The 23,316-nt window shown below is 38.7% G+C and overlaps 1 long non-coding RNA gene across 1 annotated transcript in view; it reads left to right on the forward strand.

Moving 5' to 3' along the window:
- Nucleotides 1-835: 835 nt before the first annotated feature.
- The window catches only part of LOC125453539 (uncharacterized), a 299,790-nt gene continuing 277,309 nt past the window's right edge, over nt 836-23,316 (forward strand). The window contains exon 1 of the long non-coding RNA XR_007247784.1: nt 836-1,104. This is a non-coding gene — a long non-coding RNA (uncharacterized LOC125453539). The remainder of the gene's footprint in view (nt 1,105-23,316) is intronic.

Here is a 23,316-nt window from a genome sequence, read left to right on the forward strand (position 1 = left end):
CTTTTTCAAAAAAATTCTGGTATCCACTATTTAGGCACACGTTAATCTGAATCGTTACTGCAACTTGCTCTCCCTGTTTAGTTTATATGCCAAGTTCACTAGAAACGATACAATATTCACTTATAAAGCAATGTTATTTTCGAACAAAATGTGTTTTATTCAAACTCGAACTGGATTTTAGGAAAAGTTTTGGAAGCTTTTCGTCATAAGTTTGACACTTTGGGAATTTGACCCTTCCTGGAATTAGCTAAATCCGTCAACACGATTGCACTTCCACCTCTGTTTTCCACAATGCACCAACGCAATGGATCCGAAATTCATACCAATTAACAGCTTGCTTATAATTTGCTCTATATGACATTCATGCAGATCTTCACCAATCTTGGCAGCTTTGCCTCGTGGAGGAACCCAAAGCTCTTGGTCTCTGGTTCCTGTCTGTCTCAGGCTACTTGAGAGAGAATGGATGGAACAGTGAGCAATTCGGCTAAACGTGGACATTAGTCGCGGGACTTCCAGTTGAAATTAGTATTCGCCGGCGAAAATATACCTTGCCGGCGTGGCTTCCTTCTAATCGGCTTCTTTAATCGTGACATGCGGTGCAATTGTCCGGCGGAGAACACGGCCGCAGTGTTTTAATTGCATGGATGTGTGCCGTGGAGGTCGATTGTGTGTAATTATTAACAGCGCTGCTCAGGGTCTGCTCCGGGAGCACTAGTCCCGGACACAGCTCGTTTAGTATGCGTGTCACATCGCACTGCCCATAGGAGGCAGCTATGTTTGTGTGTGTGTGAGGGAGAGCATGAGCTTTAGTGCACATTCTTCGGAGCTGCTTTTGGAGAGGTGTATTAGCAGCCGCAGTCATACAGCGCCCTGCCTCTCAGCTCCACTCCCAGAAACTACTCCCGCCCGTAGGAAGAGGGAAGCAATACTCGCCGTGTCAGCATTCCGAGGATGCAGTGAAGAGGTGCTGTCACATCTGGTGACTCCCACATGTGTCAGCAGTGACCTACTGACAGATACAACGAAAACCTCAGCCGCTCAGGTTTTAGAAGACAGATTGGGGGAGATTGAACGGGCATGGGAAGTGTCAACATTTTAACTCAGGTATGTAACCTCGCATTGTACAATCCAATTGTAATCGGATGGTTCGATGTATATACCTGTCGATTTGACTTGTAACAACCGTTAGACATTAAAGAATACATTAATATCGTGTATTTTATTGGACAAGCCTTTAGCTGTGTTCTCGCCCCAATGTGAAAACAACAGACTTCACTGTCAGCATGGGACTCATTTGGAGTTTGATGAAATGTTTCGAACGTTCAACCTTTATAGACACATACAGCAGCTACAAATCTTATTCACTAGTCAAAGAACACGACCGTATTTATTGCCGCAATTTTCACAAAACATAAGCCCCACGGTTGTTTTTTTTCCCCCATGTAATGTTCTTTTCTATAAAACAGGCGCAACCGCGTGATATTTCACAGTTATAAAGTGCCACCAATCTACCCAGCTTCAGGCTGGTACCACGTTTCAGTGCGCGTCTCCGCGAACACTCCTTCCTGTGCAGACACTGTGCCCCCGGGCAGCGCTACAAAGCATAGACGCTGAAAAAACCCTTTCCTCAAACCCTCTTCCCCCAGCGCTCGTCAGTAACTGCTTATCTGCGGCAAGGTCATCAAAGAAATCGGGATGCCTTCGTCAGCTACAGGAACGGCTTCAACATTTAACAGACGCCCGGTTGTCACCCCGGCTGTCAGTCTCCGATCAACAGAGGTTCTTTATTTCCTTTTGTAACAGAAACTTTTACAGGTCACGTTGGATCTCTCCTGTTTGGAGACTACATTGCAATTCATTATTTCAGGTAAATACAGTGTAAAATTCTTGCGATTACTCTAGACTATTCAATTTCCAGAGTACATTCCGGTAATTATTTTGCTGTCAATTTCAATGAGTGAAATAACAAACGAACAAGAAGTGATAAACAAAACCGCTTCATATTTTCCTGGTGGAATATGGCTGCTCAAGTAGATGTGAGAACGTTTATCGAAATTTTGTTTGAAAAATGGTCATTAAGGTGCAAATGCCTGACTGATAGCGGTAACTGTTGACTTGTAAAACGTACTTGTTGACACCGTATTTATACAGGAACCTGTACTGTTAAATTGTCAGCATTTCACTTGAATGAAATTCTCTTACCAGTAAATCGAAGCACTAGGAAACAGAGACTAAGCCTAAAAAATAGTAAAACGAATTGTGCAAGTCTAATGGAATTTGACTTCAAGTAAGACTGAAATATCACATACAGGGTAAGAAATAGTTATCCAAACTTTGGTATACAGTGTGAAACAAAAAATGTCCTGTACGAGAACAAGTAGGATGTTTGCATGCACAGCATATATATGAAGTAAAGGTTAAGACTGGCTGCGCCCATTCAGTGCTGACACACTGTAAGGAAGACACACCCACCTATCCACCCCAAAAAAACTGATACACACCAAAAGCTTTGCATTAGGAAAAGTACATATCAGAGATGTGGTTAAATAGCTGGGAATTGGTGGCATTATTTTATGGTGATTTATTGTTAAGTATTCTATCACATAAATCACCATTCCCTTGTATGCTTATGCTCCTACAATATTGTTCTACACCTCAAACTGTAGGCATGAGAAACAGCAATTTTCAGGAATAATTTTCAATTATGGTTCAATTACCTGTCATTATTGTACCAAACTAAATCCTTGTGCTCCTTATTCAATAATCAATACTCGTGGCTGTGCTGCACGCACACTACTTACATTATTTGCAGAGCAAATCCCTGTAGTTTAGCACACCACCTACGCTTTCGTTACTGCAATGAATACTAAGTGCTAAATTAGACTTTATATGAATTCAGTTTAATAATCATGAATGCTCAATAAGAAAACTTTTCTCCTTTAGTGATCAGACTGAATTCTATGAAGAGAATTCCATTGAAGGTGTTCTTATGCCTTAGCAGCTTACAATAAAGCCAGACAATATGTGAATATAAATGAGGGGAAGGAAAATGCCCCATCAATACAATATTGTAAAACAATCTAGACCATAGATTTTGGTGTGTAGACTGTTAAAAAAAATTAGCACATTGTACTGGACTTAATGTTTAAGCTATGAGTGCTTGATTCTTTATTAAGTCTTCGAGGAGGTCATCACTGAAGTGCAGAGAAGATTTCTGCAGGTCACTAGGTCTGAATTGTAACAACCTTACAGAAATTGAACAATTTTTACGTTTTTACATATCTGTGCACATTTTTGTTTACATAAGATTCTTTAAGACCGAAAAGGACATTGTATGACTTATATTGGTTTATTGTCATTGCAGTTTGGAGCCTTCATCTAGATGCAACAGCATTAACAATGTCCTTGCAGGACATGGCTATAAATTAAGACTGTTAATTGAATGTGAAAATAATATGAATTCCCTTATTTAGTTTTCCAGCTACATAGAGGACAAAAGGCAATGTTATTATGACAATAATGCCATGACCAAAGGATGCTGTAAATTGGTGAAATATTTTGTAGTTTCTATATGCGCTAGTTATCTTATTTTGCTTGATGCTTTCTTAAAGTTGATGCATTTATTTGCTAAACTTGATAGTTTTCAAACGTGTTAGTGTTTGATTTTATTTTCCTCATTTTTAATATGCAATTCCATTGCTTATTAGTTTTGCATCATGCAGATTGCGTCTGGACTGTCGTCTAGTCTATTCTCTCTCATTCGGGTTGACATCCCTGCTGAGGTATCCAATTAACAATTTGGTTGAACATCAATGTCAGTTGACATTGGGATCTCCTCTGAGTACCCAACATGGGAGATATGTTTTGTTGAAGCTCTTGTGGATCATTAATTCATATTAACTCAGCCGTTATGATTTAAATTGTATGGTAGGAAAGTACAGTAATTTGAGACATCTTGTAGTCAATTCTGATAATCTATGTAATTTGGAGAGCAAAATAGCTTGACTTGCAAATTCAGATAATGTTGATTAAAATTACAGGAATTTTATATTAAAAACAGAATTTGAATTGTCCAACCATAAACTAATCTCCCTAATTCTAAATGGATTGAATCACAGAATGCATTTTCAGAACATAAATAAAATCTCTAAAATCCCATGTAATAAAATGGAATTTGACCAATTTCACTTATCACTGAACGAATATCGATTGCTATGAATAAAGTGCATAGCAATCATGAGGATTATAGTGAGATAAATGAAGACCCAAAGGAAGGAAAATGTATGTTTACCAAGCCTCCATCATATATCTACTGAAGCTTCACTCTAAGTTTTATTAAAATTTAACAGAAGTATGAATGACTGTTTGAAATATGTCAATTTATGAACAGAATGCTATATTTTAAAAGTATTTTGTTTGTTATTTCAATTATGCTAGTAATTTTTATTAGTTTGACAAGACTTGATAAGTCAATTAAAACTAAAAGGTATGTATATGTTGTAAAGACTTTTAATGATATGTGCTTTTGGATTACATGACACCATTATAAAGTAAGTCTGTATACCTTATTATCTTATAAGCTCCTTTGAATAAAGATTACAATACACTTCATATTTCTTCAAGGTCTTTCAGTGAAAAGTCTTTTATTCAACCAAAGAAATGTGGGTGTGACCAATGACCATTACTTAAGAAACCTGTGTGAGCAAAGTCAAGATGTAGATGAAAAGTTCACATGTTATGATTTCACTGCAAACAAAGTATCAGGTGAAAATATAAAGCTTAACATTTGTTTGTCTAATGTCTACCACTTGAAAATTAACCAAGGCCACTATTTTACAGGAGAACTGAACAGCTGGAAGAGTGGCCCTGGGCACCTGCAGCTTTATCCCATTTCTCAGGCAGCTCATGGTCAAGCAGCAGATATGATGGTTCTCTGTTGCTGCATCTATCATTCAAGGTGACCTGAGCAGCTGCTGTAGGGATTCATTTAGAATTTGTTTATTTAAGATGACACAAAACAACCTTAAGACTTAATTATTGAATTGGAGCTGAATAATTTCATTTAAAAATAACCAATATCTAACAATTTCATGATTCAAATATTTTACAGAGTAATTTCTTCTCAGTTTGAAATTAAGTATGGACATTGGCAAAATATTCCATTTAACATTCTGCAGAAGGAATGATGAAATTTTTTGTATCAGGGTTGAAACTGTCACACTTTAAGGGGATACAGAGAGATGCGGCTGTAGTCAAAAAAAAGTCCTTAAAATAGATGAAAACACCCAACATCCAGAAATCTTCTGATGGGAGTAACTACCAAGGAAGCTCTAGATCTAGGTGATCCAATACTGAAGGCAAATAAATACAAGAACACAAGAATGTAAGACATCGGAGTCAGCTATTTGATCCTTCTTGCTTGCTACACAATTCAATAAGTTCATGCTTGCCATGACTCTGCTGTTAAATCCACTTTAATACCTGCTCCTACAACCTTTAACGGTGTTGCAAATCAAAAATCTATCTAATTCATATTAGAATATATTCAATGATTCATCTTTCACTGTTCACTGAGGAAGAGAAATTCAAACTTGAATAAATTTGTGAGTGAAGAAACTCCTCCCACGTTCCATCTTAAATGGAATACAACTTATTTTTAATCCATGCCTAGATTCCCCAATTCTCGTCTTGATTACACACTAAATATATAAAAGGAAACCAAAAAACCAGTGACTGATATGCATTTGACTACATGACAAGGTGAACACTTGGAATATCTGCTCCTGTGAAACTGAATATTACATCTCAAAAATGTCCAGCTGGGTTTGGCAGACAACTGTGGAAAGATCTTGCCATAATATATGTTGATTGGGCTCTTCCTTTTGGTGATGAGAAACTTCCTTTCTGATGGTTCTTGTATCTGAGGAGTCTCAAGAAAGAAAATAATCAGTAATCAGTCAGCCACTTAACTAGATTATAAATTGGGGGAATACTTACTTCCATAAAAACCAAATCCTGCAGATACTGGAAATCTGAAATAAACATAGAAAATGGAAAATCTCAGGAGGTTTTGGAGCATGTGTGAATTTAGGAACACAGTTAACATTTTGAGTCTGGTATGATTCTTCTCCAGAACTGAAAAGTTTGGATAAATTGATTTTTTTTATACTTTTGACAGAGGCAGAGGAGGATCAAGGCAGCTGATGGTGCTGAAACCCAGTGCAAAAGATAAAGGGGTTGTTAATAGTGGTGAAAGAGAAAAGGGATGTGTAAAGTGGTTATAAATGAAAGTGTAAAAGGGAGAATTGGGCCTCTGTAAGAGCAAAGTAAACATACAAACAAGATAACAAAGTGTAGAGCAGGATGAACGCAGCAGGCCAAGCAGCATCTTGAGAGCAGGAAAGCTGACGTTTACAAGGCTGGGAGGGCAGTGGGGCATGGGAGACAGAGAATTTTATTTTTAAAAATGGAGAACAGACATAAAGTAGTCAGTTTCTCAAGTTATGGGATTCAAAATTGAAACATCAAGGCTGTAAAGTCCCAATTGGAAAATGAGATGTTGTTCCTTGAGCTCACATTGTTCTTCATTAGAACATTTCAGGACGTGCAGATCAGAAAGGTTAACATGAGAGCAATGTTATTCATTGAAATGGTACACAACTGGGAGGTCAGGATCATTTTTACGGGCAGAGCAGAAGTGTTCCATGAAGCAGTCATCTAGTCTCTATTTGGTATTGCCAATGTAAACGAGACAACATTATGAGCAGCAAATTCATTCAAAGTCACTTTAGTTATGACATCTTCACAAGGTTTGTTTTCCAATAATAAATCACTGAAAGCTGGTCATTTTACAATTAAGATATTTTGGTAATCTCTGAGTGCTCTTGGTCTTCTGCTGTAACAAAAGACATTTTTGTACCATAATGAAGCTATGCTAACTAACTGTTGCACTGAAACCCTTACTAGACTAAGGGTTTGATTTGACTACTTAAGTGCAGATAGTACATTTTACAATTACGGTGACAATATAACCATTTGACAATTTATGGGGAGTCAATTTAATATTCTTCTCAAGATCAAGCTCAGTGACTGGCCCCCGTTCTGATGATACATTTGGACTTGTGCATACTGTCTAAGTTCTTTCTTTTTCCATTATCAAACCATATTTTCCCTTTTCACTCGGAACCAATTATATGCCTCATACTTTCTCATGGACAATCCATTTCTGTTCCTCATTTCTCATGTGCAGTTTGTTTTAACTTATTGCCCTCTGTCTCTCAATTTTCTGATACTATATATCGAAGGTTGTGAGTCAGTAACTGTTGTGAGTTTTCGTATGACTGGGCAGGCCAATTCTTGACATGCAGATCTTTCAGTCTGTGGACCAGGATATCTCACAAATTCAAGGGATCTAGAGTGCAGAATTTACTTCCTTGTTTGGAGTTTCCTATTTTGCAGCCACTCTGCCTCAAAACTGTCCTTGAAGTGTGGCTGCATTGATATTGATGACTCAGGGAGCCTGTAACCAAACATTCAAAATGGTGACAACTTGTCCATTGAGCTAGAACCTCTTTAAGTCTAATGTTTGTGCAGGTGTATCTTGAATTCGTACACTTCATTTTGACTGCATGGTGCATAATTGCCTGTTCAATCCCGTTCATCCATTTACAATATGATTAAAGCATGCATTTCTGACGTGAAAACTGTGTTCGACTCTTAATGCATGCTTATTATTTCTTAGTGTATTTCTGAGTATACACAGATTATAGGCTGAAACATGGTTTTTGATGCTGAAACTATATGTTGCAAACTGTGGTACAGGGAACTCAACTGAGCCTGCAAATTTGGAATACATTCATATCTATAATTGCTCATTTTGTTTTTATTAAATTGGTTGTGAAAATTCATGCCAAAATATCAGAATTCTATGTAACAGGTTCAGAAAATACCTTGTATTTGGGGTTACTTAAAGGTTTTTTTTGAGATTACAGAGTTGTCACACTGCAGAGAAGGCCATTTGGCCCATTGTGCCTGCACCAAGTATTGTGACAGTGTCATTTTTCCTGTTTTTCTCAATAATTCTGAATCAAACACACTCTTTAAAGCTTTAATTGAACCTGCTGCCATGACACCAATAGTCAGTGTGTTCTTCACAATGTGATTTTGCTCTTTTTAACATTACATGTGAGAATGTGCAATGAAGCTTTTATTTAGAGCTGTCTACTTGAGACGTAAACTTAGTTGCTGAATTATAAAGGGGAAAACTGATTTGCTCATTATTGTTGGTAAATAAAACATTATGTCTGCTCCCTTAATGGGACTTAATATCCAGGCTTGAAATATGCAACCATTTTTGACAAATAAAAAGAATAACTTTGATAAATGTGCTATATCAAACTGTCTCTTCAATATGCCCCAAAGTGGTTGATGCAGAAAACGTTGGTTTAGTACAGTGAATACAGTTATGCAATCAACAGCAGCAGCCATTTTATCCATCATAAGTTCTTAGAAACAGCAACGTGATAAATAGCAGTAATTGCACGTTGAGTCATTTATAGTATATCTGAAATTCACAGGAAACATTAGTTATGCAGATAATTGATTTAATTGTGTTTTTGTTTAACTTACTCAAATTATATTGCTTCATTCCAATACCAAATTGACTGCTTATAGATGAAACTGAATCATTTTTGTGATATTTGGCTGGTTTTGAAATGGATCATATGTTACAAAAGCAACTTGTTTATTCTTACTGGATTTTAACAAAATTAAAGAAAGCATCACAAAGCCAGAAGTGGCTTTCAATGCACGGGAGAAATGATTCTCCTATTGTTTCTTTAGGATAGTGTTGATTGACTGACGAATGTTGGCCTGAACAACGGGGGAATTACTTTGCTGTTGTTCAGTTATGAAATCTTGAGCTGCTGTTTCTTGTCCAAGGTAGAAATTGAGAGCCAGGAGTAATCCTGCATCCAGCTCCCACTTTCATCTCAAGGCTGCTGGGAGACAAAATTTACAAGTGTACATGGCCCAGAAGTGGAAATGGTGATAGGGTAAGTCCAAAGTAGGCAAGTAGAAAGTAGAAAAAAAAACTCAGCTTGATTCCTCTGGCACAAGCAGCAGCTTATTTCTATATTCTTGAATCTTCTCCTCACTTTAAACTTTCCTGACCATCTCACCTCTGTAAGCTCCTCTTCCCAGTCAGCCCCTCACTCATCATCCACTTCAGGAGCCAAACTCACAAGCTCTATCAAACTTGGAAACTCTTGACAACCTGTAAAAGGCCAAAGTAAATTGATTTTAGAATTGCTATCTTAACAGGTATCTATACTGAAGACATAAAGCAATCAGAAAGCTTAAACAATTGGATATTGTTTTCAAACTAATCTATGCTTACATTTTTATAAAGCGTATTTTATTATTTTATTCATTTCATGACGATTTTTAAGCTCACCTGAAGACTTCACCAGTTGGCCTAAATAAAAATTTGACAAACACACTGTTTAAGGTGTAGTTATATCTTCCAATCTGAGCACTGTTATGACTAGCCTTAATGAACAGAGGTACAACTCATTCAACAGCAATTTGCGATGAATTGTAAAACAGGAAGTACCTTCTAAACTCTTCTGCCACCAGTCAATGATTCATGCCTCCATGGAATTGGAGTAAGATGGAGTACGATGAGATTAGGCAAGATTCAGGGAGCATAGGATGGGGAAAGAAACTGCAGGGGGTGGGCACATTAGAAATGTGGAGCTTACTCAAGGAATAGCTCCCGTGTGTCCTGGATGATTATGTACCTGTCAGGCAGGGAGGAAGCTGTAGAGTGCGGGAGCCGTGGTTTACGAAGGAGGTGGAATCTCTGGTCAAAAGGAAGATGAAGGCTTACCTTAGGATGAGATGTGAAGGCTCAGTTAGGGCACTTGAGGGCTACGAGGTAGCCAGGAAAAACCTAAAGAGAGAGCTCAGAAGAGCCAGGAGGAGACATGAGAAGTTGTTGGCAGATAGGATCAGGGTAAACCCTAAGGCTTTCTATAGGTATTTAAGGAATAAAAGAATGATGAGAGAAAGATTAGGCCCAATCAAGGATAGTAGTGGGAAGTTGTGTGTGGAGTCAGATGAGATAGGGGAAGCGCTAAACGAATATTTTTCAACAGTATTCACTCTAGAAAATGACAATGTTTTCAAGGAGAATACTGAGATACAGGCTACTAGAATAGGTGGGATTGAGGTTCACAAGGAAGAGGTATTAGAAATCCTTCAGAGGGTGAAGATAGATAAGTCCCCTGGGCCGGATGGGATTTATCCTTGGGTCCTCTGGGAAGCCAGGCAGGAGATTACCTAGCCTTTAGCATTGATCTTTAACTCGTCATTGTCGACAGGAATAGTGCCAGATGACTGGAGGATAGCAAATGTGGTTCCCCTGTTCAAGAAGGGGAGTAGAGACAACCCTGGTAATTATAGACCAGTGAGCCTTACCTCAGTTGTTGGTAAAGTGTCGGAAAAGGTTATTAGGGATAGGATTTATAATCATCTAGAAAAGAATAAATTGATTAGGGATAGTCAGCACGGTTTTGTGAAGGGAAAGTTGTGTCTCACAAACCTTATTGAGTTCTTTGAGAAGGTGACCAAACAGGTAGATGAGAGTAAACTGGCTGATGTGGTGCATATGGATTTCAGCAAGGCATTCGATAAGGTTCCCCACAATAGGCTATTGTACAAAATGCGGAGGAATGGAATTGTGGGAGATATAGCAGTTTGGATCAGAACTTGGCTTGCTGAAAGAAGACAGAGAGTGGTAGTCGATGGGAAATGTTCATTCTGGAGACCAGTTACTAGTGGTGTACCGCAAGGGTCGGTGTTGGGTCCACTGCTGTTTGTTATTTTTATAAATGACCTGAATGAGGGCATAGAAGGATGGGTTAGTAAATTTGCAGACGACACCAAGGTCGATGGAGTTGTGGACAGTGACGAAGGATGCTGTAGGTTGCAGAGAGACATAGATAAGCTGCAGAGCTGGGCTGAGAAGTGGAAAATGGAGTTTAATGCAGACAAGTGTGAGGTGATGCACTTTGTTAGGAGTAACCCGAAGGCAAAGTACAGGGCTCATGGTAAGATTCTTAGTTGTGTAGATGAGCAGAGAGATCTCGGTGTCCATGTACACAGATCCTTGAAAGTTGCCACCCAGGTTGACAGGGCTGTTAAGAAGGCTTACAATGTTTTAGCTTTTAGTAATAGAGGGATCAAGTTCTGGAACCAAGAGGTTATGGTGAAGCTGTACAAAACTCTGGTGCAGTCGCACTTGGAGTATTGTGTACAGTTCTGGTCACTGCATTATAAGAAGGATGTGGAAGCTTTGGAAAGGGTGCAGAGGAGATTTACTAGGATGTTGCCTGGTATGGAGGGAAGGTCTTATGAGGAAAGGCTGAGAGACTTAAGGCTGGTTTCATTAGAGAGAAGAAGGTTGAGAGGTGACTTAATTGAACCATATAAAATAATCAGAGGGTTAGATAGGGTGGATAGGGAGAGCCTTTTTCCTAGGATGGTGATGGCAAGCATGAGGGGGCATAGCTTTAAATTGTGGTGTGAAAGATATAGGACAGATGTCAGAGGTAGTTTCTTTACTCAGAGAGTAGTAAGGGAATGGAACGCTTTGCCTGCAATGGTAGTAGATTCGCCAACTTTAGGTATATTTAAATCGTCATTGGATAAGCATATGGACGTATGTGGAATGTTCTACAGTGTAAGTTAGATGGGCTTGAGATCGGTATGACAGGTCGGCACAACATCGAGGGCCGAAGGGCCTGTACTGTGCTGTAATGTTCTATGTTCTATGTAACAGTTAGTAAATTTCAGCCACCTTTCAAACTATGAAAAGATCTTAACTAGGCTTGAGCTCTCAATAAGCTTACTATGATATTAATAGCCACATCCTTAATAGGATCAGGCATGTTCTAAGCTTTCTTTCACCCCTGCACTCATGAAAAAAACTGAGGTGGAACTGGAGGTGGGAAGTATGTGCTGTTGCTCAGTGGTCATTTTCTCTTGACTTTCTGTTTGTTGATGGCTAGAATCAGGAAAATCTGACCCTATAGGTTGAATTTGAACCGCTCCCTCAAGGATTTGCAAGAACGTTGTATGTATGCCCTGGATTGAAGCTTGAACCTGCCTTTATAACGGCAGGCCAGCAGCAAATTCAAGGGACAAATTTGAATTTTGGGAGCCAGGGTCTCGATGGCCAGCTGCAGGGCTAATGTGAGACCCACATCATCTGCTTTTATAAAGATCACTACCTTGTGTTAATCAGGTACTGAATTGAACACCATAAGATGTTTGCTAGGATAAAGGACCCATGGTGAAAATTCTAGTCAATGAAAGCTGTGGATCAATCAGAGACCAGCTGTTGTCTTTTCCATACAGTTTAGAGGAGATTTACACGGTCAGTAAATGTAATGAGTGCATGACCTTAGGAGGTTAAGTTAGACAGGCTAGACTTGGATCTGCTGGAGTACAGAAGAGTGAGGGATGACTTGATTGAAGTATGAAAGAACCTGAATGGTATTGATAAAATGGTCAGACAAAGGATTCTTTCTCTTGATGATGAGCCCAGAATCTTGGAATTAAAAAATTGGCGGTTGCTTTTTCAGACAAAAATGATGAAATTTTCTCTTAGAGAGTTGAAAAATGTGGTGAAGCTATTGTTATTGTGCATTTTTAAGACTGATAGGTGTAAATTCTTGTCAGACAAGGGAATGAAGATCATCAGGAATAGATAGAAATGTGGAATTCATAATGCAAGCAGATCTTCCATGATCCTCTTGAATAAGGGAGTAGACCTGAGGGACTAAATGGCCTACTACTGTAACTTTTTATGGTTGTAAGATTATACATTTTATAAAGTTTATTTTAGACAAAACAGAATGTATTTCTTTCCTCAAAATCAATGATGTGTATTTTATTAGATGCTGAGATTTTTTTTCTGAAAGAATGTAAAATATTTTCCTTGATACTGCATAGAAGTTGAATACTCCACATTGTGCTTCTGAAGTATAGTGGATACATGAGTTCAGAGAGGTGATGTGGGTGATTTAAGAGGTTATTAGGGATGCAGCAGAGGGATGGTATGAGGTGGCATGTGTTGAGGATGGCAGAGGTGAGGGGAGATGTTTAACAGGTTCGTAGTTCATTGAGAGTGGCGCCACAGGTAGATAGGATAGTGAGGAAGGCTTTTGGTATGCTTGCCTTTATTGTTCAGTGCACTGAATATAGGTGTTGGCAGGTCTGTTGCAGCTGTACAGGACATTGGTTTGGAACAGTTCTGGTCTCTCTCCTATACAAATGATGTTGTGAAACTAGAAGAGTTCAGTAAAGATTTATGAGGATGTTCCCTGGGTTGGAGGGTTTGAGCTATAGGGAGAGGCTGAATAAGCTGGGGCTATTTTCCCTGGAGTGTTGGAGGCTGAGGGGTGACCTTATAGAGGTTTATAAAATTATAAGGGCCTTGGATAGGGTAAATAGGCAAGGTCTTTTCCCTGGGTGGGGTGTCCAAAACTAGAGGGCATATGTTTAAGGTGAGGGGGGAAAGATTTAAAAGGGACCTAAGGGGGAACTTTTCCACGTAGAAGGTGGTGCATGTATGGAATGAGCTGCCAGTGTAAGTGGCGAAGGCTGGTACGATTACAACATTGAAAAGGCATCTGGGTGAGTATACAGATAGGAAGCATTCAGTGGGATATCGGCCAAATGCTGGCAAATGGGACTATATTTATATAGGATATCTGGTCAGCTTGGACGAGTTGTACTGAAGGATCTGTTTCTGTGCTGTATATCTATCTCCATGAGATGTTTAAGCATTATTGGGAGATGGAATATTGTTTTGGAGCACTGAGATGGGGCCTCTAAGTGTCCTCACCTCTATACCCTCCTCACACACAACAGCACAGCTTGCAAACTACATTATGAACTCAACCCCAATTTGAAAAGGCAAAAATGGCAGGGGAAGCCATTGATGAGACAGTTAAGCAGTTCACAAGTCACAAAATCTTTAGGTCAGGTTTTTCTGAGCACAGATAAAGATGCAGGCCTTCTTTGCAATACTGTATTCAAATGGTTAACTATCAAAAATCAACCATTGTTGCTGAGGTCATACTTTGGATATTAACAATAGCAAATTGATATAAGTCCTTACAATTGAGAATCAGTAAAATCTGAAACCGTGAAAAGAGTCCAGATTTATATTAAACACCTTCAATGGGATGAGACAGACTGTCCACTAGGAAAATATGTAATGGGTAAAACAGCAAAAGTTTTATTTAAAAGTACTAAACATTTTAAGTTGATGCAGTGCTAGTTTATATAATTAAAATTACAAAACAAAACTCTGCTCACCAAAGAAAAGAAAAAGTAAAGGGCAATGTAAAAAGAAAAGAACAAAACACTCAAGAATGCAAAAATATAGCACAAATCACAGTGAATTTAAAAAAAAATCCAAAGAAATGTCAAGAGTGAGAAGGCAGGTAGCAAGAGCATCAAAAACTAGATGTAAAAGAAATTTGTAAGGGATATCACATTGGACACAGTCAAGAATAATTGAAGCCCCTTTAAAAAAGACTGGCTATGTTGTGATGAAAATAAGGTAATGGAAGGTGCGTTAAATAATTATATAGTGTCAGTATTAATAGAAGAGTAAGTCGCATGGAGGTCCTGAACATCCCAAGGAAACTTATGTTGTATTCAGGACAGGGATTTACTGTGTTGTAATTACCATAAGTAAATTAACTAATAAAAATGATGGTGCTGAAATATTTCAGTGCAGATGCTTTTCATCCCAGGGTTTTAAAGGACATTACAGAGTTCCAACCTCATCATTGCCAAGGTTGTTTTGATTGAGAAACTAATCCCTTAAATGGATGACTTCATGTCGCTCCATTCTTTTCGAAAGGTGAGAAAGTCAAACCCGAGAATTAAGGACCAGTTACGTTAATACTGGTTTTCAGGATATTACGAGAGCCTAAATTCAGAGATAGAATAACTGAACACCTTGAATATTTTCAGTTGAATAGAGGGACGCCCATATTCCCAATCTTTTTTGAAGAAGAGACTAAGTATTAAATGGAGGAATATCTATGGTTATTCTTGACACCCATATAAAATCTGGTTTAGTTAAATTGAAGTTTATGAAAACAACTGAGTGCTCAGAGGCTGAGTAATGATAGTTAGAAGATCAACAGGGTGTCAGGGGGCAGAGTTGAGTATGGTAGGCATTACAAAAGAGAAAGTGCGAAAAAAAGCGAAAAGGTCTAAAAATTGATAAACCTGGCCCCAATGGGCTACATCCTAGAGTTCTGAGGGAGGTGGCTGAGGAAATAGCGGAGGGTTTAGTTGTGATTTTTCAAAAGTCACTGGAGACTGGGAAAGTCCCAGATGATTGGAAAATTGCTGTTGTAACCCCCCTTGATTAAGAAAGGATCAAGACAAAAGATGGAAAATTATAGGCCGATTAGCCTAACCTTGGTTGTTGGTAAAATTCTAGAATCCATTATTAAGGATGAGATTTCTAAATTCTTGGAAGTGTAGGGTCGGGTTAGAACAAGTCAGCATGGATTTAATAAGGGGAGGTCATGCCTGACTAACCTGTTAGAATTTTTTGAGGAGGTAACAAGTAGGTTAGACCAGAGAAACCCAGTGGATGTTATCTATCTAGACTTCCAAAAAGCCTTTGATAAGGTGCCTCACGGGAGGCTGCTGAGTAAGGTGAGAGCCCATGGTGTTCGAGGTGAGCTACTGGCTTGGATTGAGGATTGGCTGTCTGACAGAAGGAAGAGAATTGGGATAAAAGGCTCTTTTTCGGAATGGCAACCAGTGACAAGTGGTGTCCCACAGGGTTCAGTGTTGGGGCTGCAGCTGTTCACTTTATATATTAATGATCTGGATGAAGGGACTGGGGACATTCTGGCAAAGTTTGCCGTTGATACGAAGCTAGGTGGACAGGCAGGTAGTACTGAGGAGGTGGGGAAGCTGCAGAAAGATTTAGACAGTTTAGGAGAGTGGTCCAGGAAATGGCTGATGAAATTCAACGTGAGCAAATGCGAGGTTTTGCACTTTGAAAAAAGAATACAGGCATGGACTATTTTCGAAGCGGTGAGAAAATTCATAAAACAGAAGTACAAAGGGATCTGGGAGTGTTGATGCAGGATTCTCTAAAGGTTAGCTTGCAGGTAGAGTCTGTGATTAAGAAAGCAAATGTAATGTTGTCGTTTATCTCAAGAGGGTTGGAATATAAAAGCAGTGATGTGCTTTTGAGACTGTATAAAGCTCTAGTTAAGCCCCATTTAGAATACTGTGTCCAATTTTGGGCCCCACATCTCAGGAAGGACATACTGGCACTGGAGCGTGTCCAGCGGAGATTCACACGGATGATCCCTGGAATGGTAGGTTTAGAACACCCTTTCTAAGCCATACATTATCCTGTAAGTTTCTATTAGATCTCCCCTCATCCTTCTAATCTCTAATGAATACAATCCCAGGATCCTTAGCCGTTCATCATATGTTAAACCTACCATTCCAGGGATCATCCGTGTGAATCTCTGCTGGACATGCTCCAGGGCTAGTATGTCCTTCCTGAGGTGTGGGGCCCAAAATTGGACACAGTATTCTAAATGGGGCCTAACTAGACCTTCATAAAGTCTCAGAAGCACATCGCTGCTTTTATATTCCAACCCTCTTGAGATAAACGATCTAAAGGTGATAGATCAGAATACTTTTTAAATGGTGAAAAGCTAAAAACACTGCTGATATCAAAAGACTTAAGGTCCATGCGGATTGATCACAAAAACATTATGTGCAGGCACAAAAAATAATCATAAAGGCTAATGCAGTGTAGTTCTTTATATCTTGAGAATTACTGTCCATTGGTTTAGACATCATATTGTATCTGTACAAAGCCCTGGTTAGACCACATCTTGAGCACTCTGTGATCAGTCTGGGTAATACCATTTAGGAAGGGTATATTGATCTTGGATTGAGCACCGTGAAGATTTACCTGAATGATACCTAGACTTCAGGCATTAATTGTAAGAAGAAAATTGTGTAATGTGGTTCTGCATTAACTGAAATGTAGAAAACTAAGAAGAAACATGATAAAATATTTTCAAGATATGGCAGAGAAAGGTAAGAAATATTTCCTTTGGGAAGCTTTGAGCTTGAGGGCATAGCTTTTGAGGAGTGAAGTTAAAAATACTTACATGTGAAAATGACAATGAAAATTTAGAATGCCTTCTGCAAAAGAGCAGTTGACACTGGGTCAATAATTAATTTTAATTCAGATTAATAGTTTTCTATTATTCAAATGAGGGATATGGAGTTAAGTCACAGGTTGGTGATGATTTCAATGAATGGGTGCAGGTTCAAGGGCTAAATAATTTAGTATTGTTTTCCTGCATTCTTCTCCATGTCAAATAAATTCAGATTGGACATTTTTTCATTTTAAAGAGGATCTAACAAAACAGTTGATGAGCATGCATTGTATATTAAGATCGACATTTAATCAAAATACATCTTTAAATTGAAGCATTAAGTTTCAAAACTGTCAATCCAGTAATTATTATGGGAATAGATTACATGATTAATGAATTTGTGCTTCATTGTTGAATTTGAAGTCAAATTATGTTCACAAGCAATAAATCTTCTGATGTCTCTATTACTTTAAATGTGTTGAAATAACAATCCTGAAACATTGATTTGGATTCTGCAGCATCAGGCATCTTGCAGTGTGTCCTGTTGCTCCCAGTCATGTATGCTTGGGCAAGGGTTGGTTTCGCTCAGATGTCCAGATGGTTTCTTTGCAAAGTAGTGTGTTGCCACCAGCATTGGTTCAATTGCTGGGCTGAAATTACCCTGAAGGATTTCTCTCTGAACCTTTCCCTTTACCTCTCCTTTTGCCTAAGGTACAGTTGCACTTGGGTTAAATTACCACCGGTTATCTCTCTGTAATGATAGAGCAGCCCCATGATCTGTTAAGACAATGGCAACACAAAGAAAGATGTTTGGTCATTCAATTATCTTGTGCCAGTGAAGCTTCTGCAAGTAATGACAGGTACTGAGGATGACAGTGAACAATGGAACGAGAAACACAGTTCATTATTCCATGGAATTAAAAGATTGAGAAATAGGCAGAGAAGGGTGAGCCCAATGTCAAATCAGAGACTTACAGGTAAAGACAGAAAGCAATATTGGTTTGAGATTAAGAGAGAGGGAAAGCGAGATAGAGAGAGACAGAAAAATGTTGATCCCAACTTGAACAGAACTTTGAATTCTATGTGTAAGTTGAGAATCAATATCCATTACATCAAACAATATTTGATCAAATGTAATGTCATAGAAACCCAATTACTTGGCAGTCAATAGGAATTAAGGGGAATATTCTTCGCTAATTGTGGTCATGCTGAGCATAAAGGAAGATGGTTGTGGTCATTGGAATCTAAACATCTTAACATCGGGAGATTACTGCAGGAGCTATTCCAGATGGTGCCCAAAGCCCAGCCATCTTCAGCTCTTAACCGTCCCTCCACCATAAGGTCAGAAATCAACATGTTTGCCAATGAGTGCCTAATATTAAATTCCATTTGTATGTTGTCAGATATTGAAGTAGTTTGTGCAGGATGCGGCAAAGCCAAGGCAGAATCCAAGCATGGGCTGGTACATGGAAAGTAACAGTGCACCACACAAGCATCAGTTTAAGCATTGCACTTAACTTTCAGTGGAATTACCATCACCGTGTCCCTCATTATCAATATTGTGGGAGGCATCGTCAACCAGAGACTTAGATCAGCCAGGTAAATGTTGTGGCTAAGTGACTTACCTCCTAAGTGCTACAAAAGCCTTCTGCTCCATTTTAAAGCACAAGCTTGAATTGTGTCACAATACATTCACTTGCCTGGATGAGTAAAGGTCTGACACTAAAGATGATTGCCATCATTTGGGAAAATGCATTTCATTGGTGGGTACCTCTTCCATCATCTGAAATTACAACTTACTGCACCGCCCACCGCCATGCAGCCAGAATGTATACTACCCACCAGATCAACTATTCACTGAGGCACCTTCAACAACACTTCCAAACCTCTGATTTTTACGATCAAATCAAAAACATGCAATAAATGGATCTGTAGAAACATGAACTGTTTACTGGGCGGGCCTTATACCAAAGTGAAGTGATGCTAACATTTGTATATGTGCAGATGAATTGAGGGCTTGCACATAATTCTATGCATCCTGGTAGGGGATACCAGTGTAATGTCAGAACAAAAGAACAACATTTTTCAAAATTAAAACGTCCTAACAAAAAGCACAGGAAAAATCTTTAGAGAACTAATCCAAGTCCGGATCAAATTGGCGCTCTCAGAGGCAGTTAGGTATAAAGAAGCAAAAAAAAACAAAGCTTCTGTTTTTAATCATCCTTACATTTCACTCATTACATAAATTTAAAGGTATTCCAAGTCAGAGTTACCAGGATGGTTCATATTGCCAGTGTAATAATTATCAGTTACAGATCAGCAACATTAGTTTCAATTGCCATTGACTTTGGCACAGAGGTATTACCTTTTTATTGCCTTCACAACAGGCTGGAACTTTCATCTGATAATCTTTCATCATTTGACTGAGAGGCAGTGTACTGATTACATTAGCTTGCCAATTGTGCTTGTGTTTCTTTTTGTGATTATTATTTCTATCTATTTTGTTTTATTTTGATAGAGCACATACGTACAATAGGTATTAAAATTCATAATGGATAATTTTGTCAGTAGCCTCAGATTCTAGCAATAATGTTAAAGAAAAAGGCTGGATTTTAATAATTCAACAAAAAACTGGGGGAATATTTTAAACTCCTATTGAGTCTGTTCCTTCTCATCACATGTTAATGTGTATAAGGAATTTTACATCCTCCACATGAAAATGTCCGGAAATTTTCAACACTTACTTTTCCACCAAAGTGAGTGCATAATTTCTGGGATTTGAAATGCCAAACTTTGGAGGCCCTGGACAGTGTCATATTTTAAATTTTAAAATATTTTAAATTATTTCAGAATTCAAAGCGATCACCCAGATTTCATTTAGTCTGGATAATTGCACTTGAAAGCATGTATCAGCAACACATTTAAGCTTCCTTCATGGTAATATTCCATTTTTTGCATCAATCTGAAATGGTATTGTTAGAGTTTGTTCAGAAATCACTTGCTAATTTTTGAGCTATTACCATTTACGGTTGTAACATTGGTGAAACTGCTGATTGCTTGAGATGCAGATTGCTATAGATGGATTCCAAATGGTTCAATTTCAATGTGGAGCTTAAACTGGGGTGGTTCTAAAAGTAGAATATAAGGACTTAAAAGGCAAGCTCCAAAGGAGGACTTCAAAAGGTATCAATCTCCGGATTACTACTAGTACCATGTGCTAGTCAGAGTAGAAATAACAGGATATACTGGATGAACACATGACTAAAAAGATGTTGAAAGGAGGAGGATTTCAGATTCCTGGCTCATTGAGACCAGTTCTGAGAGAAGTGAGACCACTATATACTGGAGAGCTTATATGTAGGCAGGACCAAGATGGATTTCTTTGGGGAAGTATTTCCTCAATGGTTGGGGAGGTTTTAAACTAATTTGGCAGGGGAATGGGAACCTGTACAAAGAATCAGAGAAAGGGGAGTCAAAGACAAGAACAAATGACAGGGGAATGAGAAGTGATAGGCAGAGAAATTAAAGGCTGGAATCAAAGAAGGCCACTGTAAAATTAGGAGGAATGTGACAAGGAACGCTAAAACATTAAGTCTTTAGGATTTGTGCCTGAATGAAATCAAATCGGTAAATTATACAAATTAGATGTAAATGGGTTTGATGCAGTTGGAGATATGGCTGCAGCGTGACTAGGGATAGCAACTGAACATCCAGGGCATCTAGTACTTAGAAAACACAGAATAAAAGGAAAAGGTGGTGGAGTTGCATTGCTGTGTGAAGAGGATATAAACACAATATTAAGGAAAGATATTCACTCAGATATTGTCGAATTCAGAAAAATCAAGAGGCAAAGACCATTAACAGGGGTCGTTGAGAGACAACCAAACTGCTGACATCAAGTTGGGATTGGCATTAAACAGGAAATCAGGGATACATGCTAGAAAGGAGCATCTATAATTATGGGTGACTTTAATCTGCATATAGATTGGGTGAATCAAAATTTTCACAGTACCATAGTGGAGGAGTTCCTGGAATGTACATGGGATGGACCAATATGTTGAGGAACCGACTAGAAATCAGGCCATCTTATACCACAATGAGGAAGGAATAATTGATAATGAGGTTGTCAGAGACCCTTTGGGGCTGTCCAATCATAATATGATAGAACTCTTCATCAAGATCAAGAGCGAGATAGTTGATTCTGAGACTAGGCTGTTGAATTTTAATAAGGAACACTGTGATGGTATGAAGCATAAGTTAGCTTTGATGGATTGGGAAATATTACTGAAAGGAATGACATTGGATTGACAATGGCAAATATTCAAACAGCGAATGGATGAGTCTCAAAAAGTTGTTTATTCCTGTCTGGCACAAGAGTGCAAAGAGAACAGTGGCCTAAGCATGTCTTACAAGTTAGAGACAGTATTAGAAAAAAAGGCATAGAAGTTGGAAAGAAAAATACAACTTATCTGAGGTTTGGGAACACTTTAAAAGTCAGCAAAGGAGCACCAAGGGATTGATTAAGACGGACAATAGAAAATGAGGGTAAGCTTGCAGGAACATAAGAATGCTATTGTTACCTGGAGAGAATTGTTTGGCGAAAACTAATGTAAGTCCCTTCAATGAGAAAAGAGGTCATTCATATTGTAGAAGAAAGAGTTGGCAAACAAACTAAATTAACACTTCACGAGTGTTCACAAAAATGGACACAAGTAACATGCCAGAAAGGAACACAAGGTTTAGTGAGACGGAGGAACTGAAGCAAATTGGTATTAATTGAAAAAATTGTGTGAAAAAAATTGATGAAATGAAGGCTAATATATCCCCAGGGCTATAAAATCCACATCCCAGAGTACTTAGGGAATTAGACCCTGAAAAAGTGGATATATTGGTGGTCATCTTCCAAAATTCTTCAGACTCTGGAACTGTTCCTACACATAGGAGGTCAGCTAATGTAACCCCACTATTTAAAAAGGGATGTAGAAAGAAAACAGAATCACAGACAAGTGAGTCTGACGTTGATAGTTGGGAAGATGCTACAGTCCATTACCAAGGATTGTATAACAGAGTACTTAGTAAACAGGAGCAGAATCATACCAGTCAGCATGGATTTACAAAAAGGATATCATGCTTTCTGTGGTACTGAATTCCACACACTGAGCTCTCTCAGGGTGAAGAAATTTCTCCCCATCACAGCTCTAAAATGTTTACCCCTTATCCTTAAACTATGACCCATGTCCTGGACTCCCCCACCATCAGGAACATCCTTCCTACATTGATCCTGTCTAGCCCTGTCAGAATTTTGTAGGTTTCTATGAAATCCCATCTCATTCTCCTCAACTCACTTGAATGCAATTCTGATTGACATAGTTTGTCCTGATATGTTAGTCCTGCCATCCAGGGATCAATTTAATAAGCCTTTGCAGCTCTCCCTCTGTAGCGAGAATATCCTTCCTCAGATAAATAGACCAAAACTGCACACAATACTCCAGGTTTGACCTCGCCAATACCCTGTATATCAGCCCAAAATGTTGAATTTCCTGTACCTCTGATGCTGTCTGACCTGCTGTGTTTTGCCAGCTTCACAGCTATAGACTCTGGCTTCCAGCACCTGCAGTCCCTATTCATCTTCAGCATTTTTGTTCCTATGTTCAAATCCTCTCGCTATGAAGGCCAACATCCAGTTTACCTTCTTTTACTTCCCGCTGCACCTGTACACTTACTTTGATTGACTGGTGCATGATAATGCCCAGCTCTCATTGAACATTCCCCTCTCCCAATTTACAACCATTCAATAACAAAATATGCCTTATTTTTGATACCAACGTGGATAGCCTCATATTTATCCATATTATACTCCATCTGCCGTGCATGTGGCCACTAACTCAGCCATCCAGATCATGCTGCAATGCCTCTGTGTCTACTTCACAGCTCACCTTTCCATCCAGCTTCATGTCACCTACAAATTGTGAGATATTTAGTTTACTCATCTAAATCATTAATGTATATTGTGAAAAGCTGGGGTCCTAGTCCATGAAGCTATGAGTCAATGATCATTTATTATGGCCCATTTATTTGAAAA

The sequence above is a fragment of the Stegostoma tigrinum genome, chromosome 6 (assembly GCF_030684315.1).
Source record: "Stegostoma tigrinum isolate sSteTig4 chromosome 6, sSteTig4.hap1, whole genome shotgun sequence".
NCBI lineage: Eukaryota > Metazoa > Chordata > Chondrichthyes > Orectolobiformes > Stegostomatidae > Stegostoma > Stegostoma tigrinum.